Source organism: Epinephelus fuscoguttatus, linkage group LG15, assembly GCF_011397635.1.
Source record: "Epinephelus fuscoguttatus linkage group LG15, E.fuscoguttatus.final_Chr_v1".
In the NCBI taxonomy this organism is placed as follows: domain Eukaryota; kingdom Metazoa; phylum Chordata; class Actinopteri; order Perciformes; family Serranidae; genus Epinephelus; species Epinephelus fuscoguttatus.
The window spans coordinates 15,221,494-15,242,034 of NC_064766.1; the positions used below are offsets into that span (position 1 = coordinate 15,221,494).

A 20,541-nucleotide genomic window follows, 5' to 3' on the forward strand; every position below is an offset into this window, starting at 1 on the left:
ACAGGGGTGCTGGTTTTGTATCACAGAGCAGTCCGGGGAAGAGGGGTTAATGAGTGAGCCTGAAGTGGGCTGTCAGATATCCACACCGGTGTGGCCTGGGATATAAAACGTATTCACCTGTTGTCTTTAAAAATCAGTCCGTCCTACTTTCAAAATAAATAAATAAATAAAAAATCTCCTCAGATTTTCTTTGAATTATGATTAACTTTTAACTTTATTTTTTAAACAAGCAAACGGCTGTAGAAATTATAATATATAATAGTAAATTATATATAATTGTAAATCAGCGCTTACATTTCTCTTTACACATCTGGTCTTTAAAATAACCGTGCTACACACTGTATGTCATGATACCACAACCATTAAGACACGAATGCCCAAACACAAACATTTTTAGTTTGCATAATTGATGTAAAAAATTACTGATTTTCAAAATAGCTAACATACCTTGCAAGTAATTAGCAATCAGCCTAATATGAGTCACATTTGCAGCTGTGATTAATTGACTTTTTCCTTTTTTTGTGACGTGTTTTTACCAATTTCTCCATCACCTAAAATAACCTCCAGCCTGTCTTTGCAACAAAGGTATTTATTTCAGTACAAGTTTATCTCCAGAAAATAGCAGCACTCATCCCTCACTGTGATACCCTTGAGGATTATAAAATATGGATTTTCAAGATGAAAAAAAAAAAAAAAAAAAACCTTGCAGAGGGGGTACCAACGGTTATTTGGTAGCCTGATTTTCGTCCCACTCATCTTCAAAAACGTTTATTTTTTCATATACAAATGCATTTGTAAATCATACCGTATTTAGGTACTTCTGGAGATAATGTACATTAAGTAACAGCTCACTGGTGTATTATTATCAGAGATAGTCAGGAGGTGGCGCTGCTGTTAAAAAAATGAATGAGTAGCGACACGGGAGATATTTTGATATGCACATTTACACAACAGGAACTGAACAGTCACATTTCATAAACTGATGAGTGGCCATGAGCCACAAGAAAACCTCAAACTCAGAATAAAGCATTATGCTCCACTTAGATCATACTCATACTGATTATTTTTGTATGTCCTGAATCCGTGCAGTGTAATTTTGGTTTGACTGCAGCATGTGGAGCAGCAGATGAACTGAATATCCTGTTTCAGGTTCCTCATCTAAAGATAGATAAGCAGTTTCATAAGAATGAGGTTTAGCAGGACATTTCAAAGTTTCTACACAACAATGGTGCAACTTACACCTTTATCGGTATTGGTGCCTGAGTTTGAGCTCAAGTAGTCCTGCTAATAGCTCTGTCTAAGTTCAACCTGAGCTGAGGTCTAATCAGCCAGAATAATTGTAAACTCCTGTGTGGATGTGCAGGACTTGTACAGCAAATATAATGCCAGCATTTTTAGATGAGTTGTTATCTCACACAAACCTCTCTTTGTTTTTGACTTGTCAAAATAAAACACATAACATATTTCAGAACTTTGCAACTCAGAGATGGTAAATGCAGCTGTAAAAATACACACAGGAAATAATGATCAAATGAGTAACAGCTGCGCAGGCAGGCGGCTCATGACAAAGAAAGTCAGGTGATCAACAGAGGCGGAAAACTTTCTGAGGACATCTAGTGTACAGGTGTTGTACAACACACCTTTTTCACAGCACATATTGACTTGTCATGTAAGGGAAAATATGGGTGTAATGGATAACACAAACAGTGACTTAGTTGCATTAAAGGTCCAGTATGAAGGATTAGATGCATCTAGCAGTGAGGTTGCTGAACTGAAATGTCTTTGGTATGCCAAGTGTGTAGGAGAACCATGATGGTGAAAAAATGTCCTTGTCTGAAGTCAGTGTTTGAGTTGCCTGGGTACTGTGGAAACAACATGGCAGATTACGAAGTAATGAAAGATGATTATAAACTAATGAAAACATAGTTATGAATATTATATACCATTTCTGCCAATGTATACCCCCAAATCCCACAAATTGGACCTTTGCATAATGCCAACCTTGTCCCTGGAACCAGCACACCTTACTGTAATGTAGCCAGTATTTATGTTATTAATTACACCTGTGCTGATCCTATTTTGACAGCTGTCTCCAACCTTTTTGCCTACGACTCTTTAAAATGAAGCAATATGTGTGCACAACTCCTCATCACAGGTTGGATGTCTTTGAGTTGTGAGAAATCTTTAAATAGTGAAAGTTCCTCAAATAGATTACTTTACATGAATAGGTTTTTAGAGGGATTTTCTTATTTCACAGCTTTTTACTCACATTGTGACCTGTCATACTTACCCAACAGTTGGGTAACATCAAATATCTGTACATTTATGTCAAAATCCCTGGATGAAGCCCATGTATGATGTAGGCTTTGAATTAGCCTCACATGCATCATCAGCATGTCATTTCCAGTCAAATGTTTAGAGTTTATTTGTTTAAATTAGATTTTACTTCTGGGCTTAATAATGACTCTTGGATGTTATTCTCACTCTACCAAAGGCCTTTTTATGGTTCTGATTTGAACATGTCATAGTAGGAAAAGCACAGGTGTAAATAATAAAATGAATGATGGCTGAATTCCATTTAGCTGCTCCAGTTTTAGGGTCCTATTGTTCATGCTGGCTCACTGTCACACTGTCATGGCTTACTGGGACACTCAAATAGAACGAAACCATCAGTAATGTTATTAGCGACACCTGTGCCTTTCCTGTTAAGTCAAAATGTTCTCTGTGGAAAAGGCCTGCTAATGTTTCTGAATGACCTGATTGCACCTGAGGAGGAAGAGAGACAGAAAGAGAAAGGATGGCGAGCAACAGAGACCAAAACCAGCTGTTTTCTGTATCTAGTTAGGAGATGAAACCCCTACAATGTCCCAATTTTTCATGGAGAATATGTTCTTTTGTGAATTGTTTTCACCCATCTGGTTCTATTTTGAGTGCCGTCCCAGAGGACTTGTTTACAGCTCTGTGCATCATCTCTGGAATCAGAAATACAACTCTGACTTGCAGTTTTACTGTGTAATCAGATACACAGATAAAAGGTTTCTGTGCCTGCTTTGTGTATTGATGTCAATCTTAACGGCGCGAGGAAGGGCCAGATGTTTGACAGGCTGTCATACAGCATGTCCAAGTTTTGATGTGATTGGTACAAATGTGGGAGGGACAGGGAGTGTACTTCACCTCTGAATATGATAAGGGTAATATTTAGCATTAATTTGTACCTCACTTTACATTACACAGAGCTGACAGGGATACCACAGGACATTCTGTGAGCCAAAAACCAGAATATGGTCATTATATAGCACAACAGATACACTGTGTACGAAATTACAGGGATACTGCTGAAAATAATAATTACAATACATTATATTACATTGGTTTGGTAGATGCATTTGTCTAAAGAAACTTACAATATAGTAACAATTTGAGGTTCAGTGTCTTGCTCAACATCAACTATCACAATCATCCAGACGACACCCAAACATACCTGGCTCTGTCACAATTCAATTATAGTCCTCTAGACTCTCTACAGTGGCAGTGAACAAATGAATGACTGGACGAGCTTGAACTTTCTCCAGCTAAATGCAGATAAAACTAAGATAATTGTATTTGGCGCAAAAAATGTAAGGCTGAAAGTCAACGCTCTGTGTCTGAAAACCAAAAACCAAGTCAGAAATCTTTAGCAGCCATGTCAAATCAATTACAGAGTCTGCATCTACCATCTTAGAAACATAGCAAGGAGCAGAGGATTCATGTCCAAGCAGGATTTAGAGAAACTAATCCATGCTTTCACTGCAACGGTCCAATGGTCTATTGGTCGGGTCCCCCGCCCCAAAAAACCTTAGCTGCTGCTCGAGTCTGAACAAAGACCAAGAAAAGTGAACACATCACCCCAGTTCTCCAGTCTCTTCACTGTCTTCCAGTGTGTCCGAGAGTACCGTCACTTGTCCCGGACCAAATACATCTCTGACTGTCTTTTACCATATGAACCCTCTCAGCCTCTCAGGTCATCAGGTAGAAGGCTGCTCCCAGATTTCAAATTAAATATAGAGAAGCGAAATCATTCAGTAATGCTTGTGGCTGTGGCTCTGGAGGTAGAGCAGGTCGTCCACTAATCGGAAGATCAGTCGTTTGTCTTGTGCTTTGGGACTTTGCTGTTTTCATGCTGGTCACTTTTAACCCACTAAGTGTTGGACACTTCTACTGCATTTATTGTTCTCATATTAAATGCTTGTATAAACAAATTACAAAAAAAAAGAATTCACTGGCCAAGAAAAGAAAAGGATCAACTGTTTTTTAAGTTTTTCCAACATCAATAAGCTGTTAAAATTCGCAGTTATGAAAGTAGTAACTTATTACTAAAAGGTTCAAACCATTTAAATTTACAGTTATAAATGTTTATTAGGGCCCCAGAGTGCAAAAGCAAGTTTGCCAACAGCAAACATTGGAAAGTCATCCATCATAATAAATGTTTGAGTCATTTCATAAAAAGTTCAGTCATCCTTTTTGTGGTTGTAAATATTGTTAATAAACAGATTTTGATGCCCTGCAACTGCTCTCCAGAGGGTCAGAGGTCAACAACAAGACAAAGCAAGTGTGACACAGGAGGAGAGGGAGGTCAAACATCAGCCATGACCTGGCCTGTGGTGGAAAGTAAATACATTTACTCAAGGAATGTCCTTAAGTACAGTTTTGATGTACTTGCACTTTACTTGTTTCCATTTTATGCTACTTTTCTTCTCATTCAGAGGGAAGTACTGTTACTGTTTAACTACACTGCAGTTATTTGATGGCTTTTGTTACTTGCTTAGCATGTACAAAATATAATCAATAAATAAATTATGGTGTAATATTACAGTATAAGACACAACTTTATTGATTTCCAGTGGAAAATTCACAAACTACCCAGCAAAGTATAGAGAGCAGAACAACTGCAACATTAAAGCAATACATGAAGGCGTCAATAATTAGAATCCAGTTACAACATTTATATTATCCAGAAATGGGTCATTCTGTATAATGAGTAGCTTTACTTTTGGTACTTTAAAAGTGATGTCCTCACTTTTGCACTTTTACTTACTGAAAAATTGAATAGAGTTTTATTTGTAACAGAGTATTTTTTACACTGTGATATTGCTGCTTTTAGTATATCTTCAAGATCTGAGTACATCCTCAACTACTGTTAATGGCTTATAACTCATCTATGTAGCATTTAATTATGTATTAAGCATTAGTAAAATGCTTACATTTTTTTTGGTTCAATATAGTTACTTACAAACCCTTTAAAAAGTTAATGAAAGTATTGGGATAAGCCACAGGTGATAGTAATACCAACAGGTAGGGATAATACGACCATTAACCCTTTACTGAGCCGAGCAGATACATAGTGTGTCCCTGTAGAAACAGATTAAAAATACATACATGTGATTCGGTCATTTATATTTATAAATGCGCTGTAAACTAACACAGATATTCAGAGTGAATTTAATTAGCTGTTTCACATGTTCTGTTCATTAAATCTAAAAAAAATATTTCCCTGTGCGTGCGTGCGTGGGCGCGCGTAGCAAAGCAGATGCAGCCAGTGAGCTCGCGGAGCAGAGAGCGCTGCTGTGACAGTGGGAAGCACAATCCGCGTGCAGCCAGCGCGAGGCAAAGACCTACTAACAAGCTGTGAACTATGACTGGACGCACAACGGTAAGAACAGCCTTCTCCACGTTACCCTACTGTACTTAAAATGTGTTTTAAACGTTTAATGTTGTAGTAACCGTGTTGTCATAGAAACTTTTTGTGGCAATGAAGACGTTAGCACATTATTTATGTTGTGTTATGGATTTTAATGCGGACTCAGTGTTTTTACTGTACAGTTTCACCACCTCAACATCTGCCTTTTCTCTTTTGAAAATGAGCATGGTGGAAAAAAATAATAAGCATTAAGAAGTATACATCACTGTAAATGTTGGCAGCTATAAACATTCAGCGTGACTCCAGCTGGCACGACCATTGTTTGGTGGATTTGCAACAGCTTACAGCCACTAACATGTCAAGAGTTTATGATAAATGAGGAAAAACATTCCCAAATACAGGGAAAAAGTTCTACAGTGTTTTTCAAGAAATGTTATTATCAGGTCTAATTGTACCTCTGTATCAGGGATTACACAAGAACTTGTTTTGATTGTGCAACAAGGATTTGAGAGGGGCAATTAATAGACATGCTGCTCTATACTGTAGTGAACTCTTACCCAAATGTGATATTTTTTCCCTCTTATTACTTATGGGACTCTTCCTTTCCACTCCTCTGCAGTGCACTGATTTATGTAATGTTGCTGGAATGAAAAGTGCTGCGCAGGGGGTGGAAATCTGGCTTTCTGGAAGCCAAACAGATGAGAAGGCTTGTTTTAATCATTAGTCTCATGGTATCACTGACATGGAGCTTGTGCTGGGGAATCATGGTTTATACTCGCAGGCCTCTGCCAGTGCTCCCATTGCACAGAGGTGTGTGCAGTGAGTGCTGAGTCACAGTTAATTTCATCATTTACCTCATTTAATCTTATATATGTGGCAATTAAAGGGGTAATAAACAACATTTGTACTGTTGCAGACAGCACAGTATTACTTTAATATGCCTTTTGGGGGGCTGATCAGGTTGTTGATCAATACTAAGCGATTATTTCACCAGATGCTCAGATTGTTTGTTCAAGCGCTCAGATGGAGCATAGATGGGTGCTACGAGTGAGAGACAGCAGTGAGCCAAGATTTGTCTCGCCCCCCTAAAAATATGTTTGCCCTGGCAGTGTATGTTCGATTTCGATTTCACACCAGGGGAAGAGAATAACAAAAGCATTTCATTTTTAGTGAATTGTTTTCCTATGCTGACTTTATAAAATGTAAGCAACAGTTTCAAAATGATTACAAGTGAAGTATGAACCCCTAAAACAGGGTCCATTGATTCTACAAGAGAGTTGTGAGGTTCTAGATTACTTAGTCATTCATTTAGACTAAATGAAATTAGTCCACTTGCCTGTGCGTATATATGTGGCCAAAAAACGAACAAAGGGTGAGATGAGAACACATTGTCAGTGAACACTTTAGTCCAGCTTGGCGGTTTATCCTTGACCTTGGAAACATTCTTTGAATTTGCTGAAGATACTGCGCGATGAGGTCAAATGCTCCCAAACAAGCGAGTAAGTTGATCTTGAGTTAAAATTGTTCCTGATCTTGGAAATAATCATTTGGAAAAAATAATCTTAACTCAAGGTCCACTTACTGTGCAAGCGCTTTCTGGAGCATTTAACCCAACAATCCTCATCAGCGAATGAACTGTGACAACTCCGGAAAAAGCTGTAAGTGGACCGTCAGTGAAGATCATTTTGCCAAACGAGCACTACTGTATTTAGGATCCTGATTTATTGCCTCTTCCCTCAGTGTCTGTATGTGTTGGATCCATAACTGGATCATTAATGGCCCAAATCTTTGCTGTAACACGAGGAATCAGAGAAAAACACCTAGATATTAGGACAAAAGTGTTTTCATACTTGGCTGAGGTGGAATAATTTAACGTATCAATACAGAAAGGTTGATTGGGATGCAAACACTACTTCTTTCCTTCCTTGCTTCATTTTTGACAACATACGATTCCACATAAAGGAACAATTCAACAGTTTGGGGAACAGGCTTATTGTCTTTTTTGCTGAGAGTTGAGAGAGGCTTTACACCACTCTTATTTCTAGCCAGTACGGCCAGCAGATGGTTGGCTTATCTTAGCATAAAGACTGGTAACAGGGGGAAACAGTGAGTCTGGCTCCGTCTGCACACCTCTACGAAAGCTTTCTTATTAACACATATCTTGTTAGCACCAGCCACGACAGCAGGGCTGGTATTGTTCTCACCTTGTGAGTTGGTGTGTGTGTCATCATGGTAAAATCTGGTCCTGGAGACACCTACTGTAGGAACTACCACAGAATCAGTTTGTATTACTTTGGCAGGTGTTTATATAAACGTCTGTCTGTCTTTCTGTGGACAGATTTTATCAGCAGGATAGCGTTGCAACCGTGCAGAATGCAATCACAAAACTTTACTGGTGTGTAGTTGAGATCACAATGAAAGTCGGGTCCAAAGATGGGTGTGGTATGAGCAAGCCACTGTAAGTAGGGGCAATAGGAAGAAGGGAAGGGGCTGTTGCTTCCCTCGACTTTACACCCCGGCCCACATTTTCAGCCTTGGCTCGGCACTGCAGCTGGTGTGATCTTATCTCAAGATGGTGATGGTCTGTAGTTTAATCTGCACACAAACAGAAATGTGAAAATGACAATATGTGGTATTATGTTAACAACATGCGGTTATGTCCTGACAAACAGCGTCCAACTCATAGACTGTAAAAATTAATGGACGTAGCCACCATCACGTCACCCTTTGGTTTGTGGACTCCTGTATTAAAACTTCGAGTTTGGCACTTTATCCGTCGTAGTCTTGTTTTTTTGGAGCCAGAAGTGACCGTATTTGGACGAGAGTTTGGAGCTGTGCAGGAGCGAGGGATGGATTTGACTGGGAAGCTGAGGACACTATCGGCAGACAGCCTGTCTCTCACAGCGGCCCGCCCTTAACTACGCGTAACTTTAAGCCTTAATAAAATCTAAATGGGTGAGTAATATAAAAAATCACCCCCAAACAGTTGTCATAAAGGATGAAATTATCTATAGAGACCAAAACTGTTTTTATACCAGGCTGGGGGTCTAGGGATTGACAGGCTTCTGGATCCAGCCTCAAGTGGCCACTCGAGTAATGGCAGTTTTTGGTACTTACGTGTGGGCTTAATTTTTCAGATTGCTGCTTGGTCCAATGGCACTTCTGTTCAACCTCTCAATTGGCTGCCTGGCAATGTGAGTGTAAATGCCAAAGACCAGGAGGTCACTTTGCATTTTTGTTCTTCAATAATTAGTTACAGACTGTAAAACCCTAAATTTTACTTTTACATTTCTATTTCCAGTGATGGAAAGTAAGTACGTACCTTGTATTGTTCCTTAGTACACTTCTGAGGTACTTGTACTTTACTTGAGTATTTCCATTTTATGCTACTTTATACCTCTACTGCATCTCAGAGGCAAATATTAGACTTAACTCCACTAAGTTTATCTGACACTTAAAGTCAGTAGTTACTTTTCACGTAAAAGTAAATGCTCTTACATGTGTTTGTTCACGATAAAAACAGGATAATTAACATTTTGTAACAATATAACACTTTAAAAGGAGCCATTCTGCATAATGAGTGTTTTTACCTTTGATACTTTAAGTACATTTTGCTGATAAAACTTATGTACTTTTACTTTAGTACTTTAGTTTAGTATATTTAGATTTTTCAATGTTTCTAGTTTTACGTAAGTAAAGGATCTGAGTACCTCCTCCACAACTGTCTATTTCCATGTGGATAAGGAAATACAAATGTGTTATTAAATAAGCTTTAAAGGTGTTGATGGGTGTATTTTTGAACTACAGACAGAGCCAGTATATAGCTAACTGTTTCTGGTCTTTATGTGAAGCTATGCTAAACTAATCACCTCCTCTAGCTCAACACTACGTTCACAGATATCACAGTGGTGTCTATCTCTTTGTTCAAACTATTCCCTTATCCAGTGAGCCCCAAAACTAACAAACACAAATGGCAGTAAATTAAAAACATCACATGTAGAAGAAGCCAGTTGTGTTCTTAAAGTAGGGAAAGTTGGAGTTACTGCAGGTCTTTATTTTATTTTGATATGTAATGTTGTTACACCCTCCTCTACTTGCATAAAACGAGCTGATGGAAACACCTGTTGAGGCAAAATTTCTTATGTTGACTTTTAGTAAATTTGATTAAAATCTGAGTAATATTTGGATGAACTTATTACTGCAATTCACTCTGGTGGCCAACAGAGGTCATTTAAAGTCACAGCTTACTTACTAATGCCCCTTTAATACTTATGTTTACATTACATGGAACAAGATGACCTAATGCATTTAATTAAGGGTTCAAAGTCGCTGAGAAACTCCGATCATATGGGACTTATTAGTGTTAGGCAAGAAACAAATTTGCTTTCTCTTACATAAATATTTGTTACCATGAAAAAAACAGCCTGGAGTCTGAATTTGTCACATCCGATCTCATGCTAGCTCAACTGCTGTTTTATGACAGCGCTGCCTGTGTTCATGGCATACTGATGAAATGGTTCGTCACTTGTTTTTCTCAGCTGCCTGGTCCCTACATACCTTTCATGGACATTAACAGTGATTGCCCTACAAGCAGAGCTCATTTTGGTTTCGTTCAGAAATATTATTCCTGGCTTGGAGGTACATGCTCTTTTGCAACACCCAAGGGTGACACAGCTGGGTAATACGACCCGCTGCAAGTATCAGAGGTAACTGTTTCAACATTGTTTCTGGTGTGTATTAACTGCAGGCCAATGTCTTTTTAAATCATGTTTACTTGGGAAATTATTTCAAGTCGCAGAACTTTTCTTCTTAGCACAGTCCAGTGAATTACTGGGATTATAAACTTTCCAGTTAATACATGGAGGCTAGTTTATCTCTACGTGATGATTATAAACTCCAGATTCTTGCTCAGGGTTATTCTCACAATACTTGAATAGAAAACAAATGCATTAAAGATGTATGTATGTGTATGTTTCTAGTCTCTTTGGTTTGATTCCATATTTAGTTGCAGGCAAACCCTTCTTCTTTCTGGTTGAATGCTTTGTTGGAAAGTGAGGGAGAAAGTATTCAGATCCTTTAAATAAAGTAGCAATACATTACATTACAGGTTAAGTCCTAAATTTAAAAGTACAAACATTAGCAGTAAAAAGTTAGTATGAAAATACTTTAAAAGACCTTAAACCTCCTCAGTATGTTCAGCAAAAGTTACATGGTGTCATTTTAACTGTAAGTTAAGCAGTAAATACAAACATCACATAAAAATAAGTTAGAAAATCAAACAAACAAGAAGAATTTGAATGTGTGTTAATACAATATACCCTTTTCTCAACAAAATTAGCGTGTATACTGTAAATGCAGGTTTTTTAAGTGCAAAAAAACCTCTAAAAATAGACGATAGACTAATTTCTCATTGCCACTTAACGAGTATGCCAAACACCAAAAGCAGGTAAACAGTAAGAAAGAAAGCAACATGGACACCAGTGAAAATGTTGCAGTGGTTACTTTATTTTTAATGTCTGCTACTTATTTATGTCTTTCTTTCAAACTAGGTGTCAACTAATTTGGAACACTGTCCAAGCGCTGCTTGGACAGCGATGGGCAGAATTTTGTGGCGGCACATCATTGCGCCATGCCAAAAAAAAGGGGCAAAAATTAGGGCGTTCATCTTGGTATCATATTTCCATTACTGTCGATTTGAGATGATCAAAGCTAGAGCTGATAAATACCCATGACCACTGATTGCAACCTCTCCCATCAAATACAAAAGCCAGAAGTTAGTGGGGTTTTTTTGTCCAGTGGGAAAGGGACTATATTGTCAACAGAGAGGCTGCAGGAAATTTGGGGCAAGTGGCGAAAAAGACCCCCTGCTGGCAGCAGAAATAGTATGTTTAGTTTTTAAATGGTGTTTTAAATGGCTTAAATGGCTCGAGAGGCCGCCAATTGCCGCAGTGCTTGGAGTGGGAAAACGAAAACACACATGCCCAAAGTTGATTACTTGTTGCCCCGCTGCAGTTCGATTGGGTGTTTGCCTGTTGTCGTCACTGGCTCATAGTCGCCGGATGTTGGTATTTCTTTTAAAGAAGATCGTCACAGCAGTTTATATGATGACGTAGGTTATTTTAACAGCATAAATGTGAAACTCTGCCTTTTGTAGAAAAACCTAAGATTAACCAGCTCAATAAACCACATGTCTGGTAAGAAAGAATGATCAGATTTAACATGGAGTCATTCTCCAGGACAAAACAGTTAACTGCTAGCTTGTCAGAGAAATGTCCTATGTGTTATCTGGGAAGTGAAACATGGTGCCAAGGGTCAAGTACAAGCTTTCAGGACATCAATTGCTCTGAAAGGATTACCAACCATGAAAGCAACAGGCAACATGCTTAAATTGGACAAACATGTTAGCCACCCAGACTGAGAGCGAATACAAACAGGTCGTAAATTTGAGTTTCCTGGTATAGCGAAGGAATGACTCGCCTCACCCTGCTTTACTCTGCCTTTGACGAGCTTACCCTGACATTCTTACCCTAACCAGTCTCACTCCTCATGCCTAAACCTAACCAATCCAAACAATGAAGGCAGCGAGCAGTTGCCAATCACAGGGAGAGTAAGGTTGGTCATTTCTTCGCTATCCTAGGAAACACAAATTCACAAATGGGGCAGGAGTACAGGTATGTGCTCAGCCTTATTATTACCTATGTGGGTAATGACAATTAGTGCATTGTGTCATATTGTGCAGTTTTATAGTTTTCTGACTTTTGATCTGTGTTGCCACATGATTTCTTTACACCTAAGAACACCAGCGTGTGTATCAGTAGGCCAAGCTGAAAGTGTAGGTAGAAACATTAACGTTATTTGAGTAACTGCTTGCCTGATTATTGGTCAGGTAGTGGTTAACTCAGCCAAATATACTGACCTGAATTTTGTTATTCAAACAAAAGCAGCATACTGTGTGTCATATTACTGTAGAAGCCTCGTAGCTAAAGTCTTTGACATTTTGAAGCAGTATCAATAGACTTTTTGGGGACATTTTGGGGACGACTGAACCAGCTGAAAACACAATATCTGACATTACCTTAAAAAAAAGTGATATGCCGAATTTGTTAACAAACCATTGCCTACACATCCAGCAGACACAGATGCAGACATGCAGATAGCGTTGAATCTGAGTTGTATTTCTGGCCACCGGATAAATCCAGTCCAATATTCACTCTCTTTTTAGCTCTGGTCCTCTTTCCACCAGCTCCTGAGGGAAATATCTGTCTTTTTAACAGCTAAATGCTCCACTATGTTGTTTTTTGTTCTTGAAAAGTTTACAACTTGGAGATGAAGACACAAGGCTTTTATAAGGATAACACAATAAAGCTAATTAGTTTATTTCCCATGAGGTCTTCAGTGGGAGGTCAAAGTTGCAGCAGCACAACAGCATGAGAGCAGAGAGTTTGATTAAATCAGTGCAGCACCAGCAAACTATATTGCAGCACACATATTGGTAAATAAACTCAAAGAGTAATAGTCTTAAAAAAATGAGAATATTATGATGTCAGATTAAAAATATATGTGTTACAGAGCACGTACTCACAGCCAGTAGCAACATGATGTACTGTTTTGCATGAGTTAGTGTAAAGAGTGGACCGTGTAGAGGGAGTTGTTACAATAAAGTTTAAATATTATTATTGGGAGCTACCTAGAACTAACATACAAGCATAACAAATAGAGCAGTTAAATTAAAGAGATCTGTCAAGATTAATGATGCCTCGCAGAATCGGTGAAGCAGACGTACACGTAGCTTTCCTCATTTCATCCGCTCCCAGAGGAAATATGAATTTACATTTCAAAGGTTTAGCACAAAAGAGGATTCAAGGGATTCAGAGGTGCTGCTGGAAACACAGGAAAAATGTTAAATATGAGCTAAAATTGGAGTTTTTATTGACATTAAATTGTTGTTTGGCAGGAATACATGTTAAAGTTACAACCTGGATCAATTGTGTTTACAGTATTAATTCATTCTGGCCTAACTTAATAAGCCTTTTTTTTTTTAACCACACTCTCTCGGCTTCATTCCCTCTCCTCTAATCCCAAATGTATTTGCAATATGACTCCAAGACTTTAACTGTCCCTTTTTAGAAAGCTATTGTTATCTGTTGGCAGTGGTCTGGTGCAAAAATCTGGGCCTCATATGTATGTGCAACCCCAGTGGGCCGCCTCCTCCTTTTAATACAGTCATTGTCTTGCATGAACAAATAACTAAATCAAGTAAACACATGCTTTTGTAGTGGTTATTAGTGTCATCAGTAGTGTTTGTAACAAACATACTACAGTGGCGTGCTCAGACTTTTTGAAGGGCAGGGGCGAAAAGAAAAAAAGGGGCACATACAGCACATTCTCGCCACTGAAGAGGGCGCTAAGTTCCGCATGTTTTCGAGGACACTTTAGACATGTTTATATGTTATACAAATGGCACATTATATAGCCTTAAAACAGACTAACTAGACAGACTACTCAAGTTAGTGTGTAGTTAGGATCAGTATCCACGAGAACTATGTAGATTCAGCATTGGACTGTGAAGAACACACAGAGACATGGATGTATGAAGGAAATAAATCCCTGGGGGGGCCTATGGGTCCTCCCCCAGAACATTTTCAATTAAGTAGATGCCATTTCCTGTATTCTAGTGCATTTTAACACCATATTAGCACCAGATAATCCAAACTGGTTCTGTGAGATATAGTTCTGGCTCAATATAGATCAAAAAAGGGCCCAACATAAAAGTCATTGCAATAGTAATGTTTCGTAGTATTTCTTGGTCCTAATAGTCTTCTATCATTTTGGCTCCCAAGAGGGCACTTTAGCGTGTGTGCACACCACTGTATACTTATGTTTTTAGTCAGTCTTTTGGGTCAATATGCTTATTCAGAGCTGCTTGTCGGTTGGGCAAATAGCTTTTGGTGAAAACTGCTGAAAATGACTGCTTGAAATTATGTTTAGCTGCTTTATGAGTTTATCTTGTCTGACATCCTCTGTAACATGAACAGATGGTGGTAATGCAGCTTTAGCTGATTCACTCACTGTGTGACTGCTTCATTTATCAGCAAGCTCATTATAATCATATGAGGTAGCCAGCCACATTACCAGCACGCCCCCAGAAATTATTCATAGGTATCATTGCACTCCGATATACTAGCTTCTTATGTTACAGTAATAATAATTAATATTACTAATTACCTTATGTGTATAGACTATTACTGCTACAGATAACCTTCTTCAGTTACAAAACAATCCTGTTGTATTGTGTTATGTGCCTGTGAATACCTGTGTTAGGCCTTACATTGTTTTTTCAGTTAGGCTGGTTGCCTTTTTCCAGAAAAAGACTTAAAATAGCCATGCCAGTTGTTACCTAGCCAAAATTTGACTAAATCTGGGGCATTATTTAGCCCCCTTTCCCACAAGCTATGCGGTTATGGTACATACAGCACTAGTGCCAATGGATGCCATACATCAGGGTCGTCCAAACTTTTTGAATTGGGGGCACAAAAAATACCTGGGGGCCAGCTGCTTCTCGCATCATACATGTTATTTTAAAAAAAATCAATTAAAAAAATGCAACCGTTTCATCTTTCAGTGAAGAGTATTCAACTTTCCATCGCTCCTGAAAGCAGCAGCCCTGGCTGTCGACTTGATGCTTCTTTGCTGTGGCCGTGTCTGCTACCTTGCGTGAAATAAATGCTGTTAGGTAACTGTTTGTTAGCCTGTTTGCCATCTGTTTATGAAAACACATTAGTTTATCCATCTTGGTGCATGTCTATGAACTGTATGATAGTCCCGCCATCGTGAGGTGAATGGAAAAAAATGCAAAGTGGTCTTGTTTGATCAACCAGTATTGCGTGGTGGGCTGCATGTAGTGTATTTTGAACAATAAGCCGTGGGCTGTTTAAAATCAGTCCTTGGACCATGATTGGGAAGACCAGACTTTGGACATGCTCGCCTTAGGTTGTCTAGTTTCACGAGATACCACAACCTTTGTGCTTTCTTAAAAAATGAGTGCGCTACAGCCTCTTAAAGTCAGTAATATTAGCCTCTAATTATTTTTCCCGGGGGAAACCGTGGGCAGTCTAGCAATTGTATCAGGGGGCAACAGAGTTGTAGCAGTCTTTTAAAACTATTTCTTCAGCCAGCAGCAGTAATTGACTCATCAATCTAATAATGTAAAAATTCAAAATTACGTATAAAAACAAACTTTAATTCTAGTCTTTAAGGTACTTAGCTCCACTACTCCCCACACTACTACATCTCTGTCAGCTAATTGTGTAAAATTTATTCTCCCATGACATCAAATGGAGAAGTACTGTTTGAAGCGCTGGAAAGTATTGCTTGATATAGTCCTGCCTGATCTATTGGCAGAAATACTGATGTTTCACTAAATGTAGCTCTATAAAAAAAACCACTAGATGCAAAACATAATCTATTTTCACAAGGTTTCACAGACCAAATACCACCCAAAATTTGTTTTGAAAGACACATTGGAGTCAGTCAGTACCCACCGCACCAGACTCAGTCCATTGCAGAAGAGTTTTAGCAGACGTCTTGCGAAGCTGCTCCTATTTCAAGATGCTGGCAGGCCGGGGAGTCCAAGTGGAGTCCATAGGCGCTCCTGCCGCTGCTGCTGCTGGCCTCGCTGTATATGGTTCACGGGCTCTGCTCACACTGTCTTGTGGTTTGGACCGAACCACTGTCATTTCACTGGAATTTCCTGCCATCTGCACACAGTCAAAGTTTCTCACAGATCCACACCTGCTTGTAAATGTTTAGGTTTGCCAGGAGGAGACCACGGAGGGATAGGTAAGCACTGATGGAGGAAGAGGGAGAGATCCACACCTGCCATTTGACTTGACTTTAGAAATAATGAGACAAAAACTCACTTGTTTGTAAGACAGAATGATGAGAGGTTAATACTAACCATAGGAAAATAACTGAAACATATACACATTTCCTGCACTCATATGTTATTTCCTGCACCAACACTCTCATGCTTACTACACACCAGTGGTGGAGCAAGTTGTCAGATCCTTCGTCTCAACAATGTAAAAACACTAGTTTACAAGAACTTAATACTTACAAGAAAAGTCTGACATTTTGGAAAATAAGCTGATATGCTTGCAGATATTTAGCTGATAGAACTGATACCACTTCATTTCTATGCAGTTAATATGACACAAGAGCCATCCGGTTAGCTTAGATTAGCATAAAGACTGAAAACAGAGAGAAACAAATAGCTACCCAAAGGGAGCAAAATCCACCAATTGGCACCAATATAGTATTATTTATTATGTATATAACTGGCAGCTGCGGAGTTTGAATCTGACGGACTGTAGCTGTGATCATGATGATAGCCATGAGATGAAATAGCTTTAGCTGTTGTTGTCACTTTGATTGTAGCTGTCGTGCTGGCTGTGTTTTGGTTGTAATGAATAGACTGTGGCACATTAGTTTATAAAGTATCAAACACTAACTACATGCAGAGGCTGTGTGTGTGCAGTGAATTGACATGGTTGTGCCCACTGTATTAAAGCAACCGAATCGCCTTAAACATGCTCCTATTTTGCATTCTGTAGATACACTGAAACTTTATGTTTCTCAACAACACTGTGGGGAAGGTGTGGTTAAGTTTAGGCACAAAGATCACTGGGTTATGGTTAGAAAAATATCATATTTTGGTGACAAAACCTGGAAAAACAGGGACAGGTCAGCGAAAAACACCCAGGTTCAGTGGTTCATATGCAGCTGGGAAACACTGCGACGTGTCAGTATAAAACACCAAGGTTCAGGTTCGGTGGTCTTAATTAGAGCAGTATGAGCAGTTGTCATAATACAGCTACTGAAGCCATATCCACACCACCATAGATTCAACCACAGCCAGTCCGAGCAATAACCACATCCAGAGCCACAGCTTCAACCACCACAGCCAGGCAGAGCTGCTGCAGCTGTGCTCACAGCCAGTGGATTTGTAGTACTGTTGGGAGCATGGCCTTGAACAATAGATGCGTAATTATTACATATAATAAGAAACATCTCTTCTTTCTGTAGTATTTGCAGTGTCTTCACTGGCAGTGTAAATTACTGGACTAAACCAACACCCTGACTGCTCTTGAAATACAAAATTACCATCATGAACTTTTGGGGGCTCTGTACTATTTAAATACTAAAAGTAAAAGTCAACATTTTAAAATAACAGCACCTATTACACAGAAAATGGCTCCTATGACTGTTTTATTGTTTTTTGAAATATATTATTGTATTGTTTTTCTGATGCAATAATGTATTCGCAGCATTATACTGTTGTAGTTGGTAAAGGTGAAGCCAGTTTTAACCACTTTATATACTGTTGAGTCATTTATAGCAATGCATCATATTTCATGAGTCTTATGTTTTGTATGTTTAGTGTAAATCAGGAGCACATCTAAGGCCTGTGGTAGCAAAATAAACAAAGTAAAGGCAACAGCAATTCCCTCTGAAACACTTGAAGTATAAAGAAGCGTACAATGTTAATACTCAAGTAAAGTACCTCAAAATTGTACTCAAGTGCTGTAGCTGAGTAAATGTTCTTCTTCCCTCTCTGTCTGTACGTGTTAACATGCACACACATTTAAACAGTGAAGAAATATAAAACCTCCTAACTAGTTTATAGAAAACGGAAAATGAAGATACGTGTAATACTGAAGAAAGAACATCCAGTAAAAATAAACAATGAGACCAAACTCTGCTGTTCGCTCGGAGTCACAGTTGATTTCACCTTTTTTTTTTTAAAAAAAAAAAGTGCTATTTGGGGTTTTAAGCCCCGGGAGGATCACTGTGTCTAAAGTTAACAGCAACTCAAGACTCTCGCTCAGATGACATGCATGAATTCTAATCCAATAACACATTCTTATTTTGTGCAACAATGAGACTGTGTTATTCACCTGCTCCCACTGAGTTTACTTTGACCCATATTACCTCTCAAAATCTGGAAGGTGCCAAAGAATTTTTCTGGCTGCAACTGAACAACGAAGTAGCCTGCAGTATTATGGAATAGGGAGTGTTCACACATCAGTGATACAAATGATCATATTTATCATAATAACTGAGGTGATGTTTTACCAGTGCAGATGGTGTGAGAGTTTTACAGAGTCTTGCTGCACAGTGTGGCCACACTGATCATGTCTATAACTTGAGCTTAAGCCGAGTTAAAACAATTACAGGCCGCGTGCATGCTTCCAAGACATTGTTATTGGGTTGGGTGATGCCACAAAATCTGGTTTAGATCAATATCAGTACCGATACCAATGCTTTTTTGTGGCTGATGTACTATCATCTAGGTTAGAGAAATGTTATATGATTTATGAGACAAATTAATCACTAACATACCTTTTCTCCTGATTACATTTTCATCAGCACTTAGTGTAAGAAATTGGGTATTATGACTGTTTTCTGCATTTCAGAGAATGTATTTATTTTCACTTTAATGCATGGTAAAACACAAGTCAGTCTCTAAATGTTAATTAACAAACAGGATGTTTACTGTGTGAATTTGCAGAGAAGCAGAGGGTGCAGCACTAAGAAGAGTGCTCATAGGCCTCAAACGTGATCTTTCTAGGTTTGAATGAAACCTTTATTGCCCTAGCGGGAATTTGCTTTGCACAATCGACCACAAATAAATATTAAAAAAAAAAAAACATAACAAAAAACATAAGCATCATCAACATTGTAAAATATCATAAATGGCATGATTTGGAAATTGATAAATGACAATATGTCCAAGAGGTGCTAATTCCATACCATATGATCAGAGCTTGTTAAGCAGCTGAATGCTGCCAGGGGGGCAAACGATGTGATATTGATAAGGGACGCTAGTTCAGAATGTGTTTTGTGACCTCAATAACTGATCATTAACCATTAGGTTGGGGGGTGGTTAAATGTTTAAAATTGGTAAAATTGTAGAATTGTAACTGTAGACCTGCTATTAGCATAATCCTTCGCTTAGCGCCACAAATGACAAGGCTAACCGTTAGCATCACATGGCTAATGTTACCTAACAGGTTTAATGAGAGAGTCGAGGCGTTTCAGTGTTGGAAGTTAGCTGCTGCTGCTGTGTTAACTAGTGCTAACTGGGCAGATGTTGAACTGACTGTTCTGTGTAATGGCAGCAACAGAAAGTTTGCTGATCCTTTCCACCGGTAAGGAGGATTTGTATCCCTTGAGAGGGTGAATTGTCTCTCACACTGTATAGGGTTCAACCTCTGCCTCATCCTGCCCTCGCATAGGAATATTTTTCCACACACATATCACACATAACAGCCCTGTTAATGATATATACTGTATGCATTTGGATCTCGTCTTGTCCTTGATGCTTGGCAAAATCTAGAATAATCCAGGATAATTTCTTTTTTTCAGGGAACCAAAACTGATTTATGGATGTGATACTTTTTTGTTTTATTTGTGAATGTCTGTTGTCTTCTAATTTTGGGTTTGATTTGGGTAAGAATTGGATTGTCTTAATATGAAATTGTCATTTTTTTCCTGGTAAATGTTGAGGTTATTCGCCATGTCCTTACTTTGGATCTTGATTTCTGGGTTATTGTTCAGAGGGAATTACCCTGAAAAAAGTACCTTTATGCCTTTCCCCTCTGCATCATGTCTGCCTCTTCCAGCTGGAGTATCGATATAACCAGGGATGGAAGAGTAATCACCTCTTCTGTTGGGGTCTTGTGGTGGTTTTACATTCCTCACTTCATTTTCAAGCTGTGTTTCCACAATCATCAGTGGTTTTGTCACCTGGACTTTAAGCAAAACCTCACAGTTTAGACATGACTTAGTGGCATTGGCATCAC

At 38.8% G+C, this 20,541-nt stretch overlaps 1 protein-coding gene across 2 annotated transcripts in view; it reads left to right on the forward strand.

The window, feature by feature from the left end:
* Positions 1 to 5,573: 5,573 nt before the first annotated feature.
* Positions 5,574 to 20,541, forward strand: part of LOC125902358 (zinc finger protein GLIS1) — a 58,705-nt gene continuing 43,737 nt past the window's right edge. For both annotated transcript variants that reach the window (XM_049598628.1, XM_049598629.1), the window contains exon 1: positions 5,574 to 5,689. The gene's annotated coding sequence lies outside the window, so the exon portion shown is untranslated. The remainder of the gene's footprint in view (positions 5,690 to 20,541) is intronic.